Consider the following 734-nt stretch of genomic DNA (forward strand, 5'->3'; position numbering starts at 1 on the left):
AATATGATATCAATTCTGGATTGACCTGTATCGATTTCAATCGGTTAATTTTACCTTTACTTTTCACCAAAGCAAATATATTTTTGTACAATTTTACCCCTATTCTGATACCTATACCCAATAGCCCATACTGATATGATCCAGCCGATGCAATGTATTTGGCACATTGAGAGTACTCAGTTAGGATTGAGCTCTCATCTTTTCTTGTAGGATTTGAATTATCTCTTAAGACTTTGAAGAGACAAAGATTCATTACCCAAAAAAAAAAAAAAAAAAAAAAAAAAAAAAAAGACACAAAGATTATGATTTGATTTAAAGAAAAAAAAAATCCACTACGTAACAGAGATTGTATATGAAGATCGGACAAAATCAGCATTACAAAAAAAAAAAAAGACACAAAGATTATGATTTGATTTAAAGAAAAAAAAAATCCACTACGTAACAGAGATTGTATATGAAGATCGGACAAAATCAGCATTACAGCTACTGAAGATGAAATAAAAATTGAAGAAATTAAGCTTCTGAAGGCAATACTGAACGACACAAGGGGCACGAATTCTTGTGTTCCAACCAGTTAACGATGCATTCACCATGAAAGAGATGCGAGCAAGGCAACCGTACAACATCGACTCCTCTCACGTACTCATCCATGCAAATCATATCTCTCTGTAGAAAAAGAAGAAGAAGAAGGGTCTTCATCTATATCATCAAATTTCTTAATCTCTAAAGCCTGA

Source organism: Macadamia integrifolia, unplaced genomic scaffold, assembly GCF_013358625.1.
Source record: "Macadamia integrifolia cultivar HAES 741 unplaced genomic scaffold, SCU_Mint_v3 scaffold1606, whole genome shotgun sequence".
In the NCBI taxonomy this organism is placed as follows: Eukaryota; Viridiplantae; Streptophyta; class Magnoliopsida; order Proteales; family Proteaceae; genus Macadamia; species Macadamia integrifolia.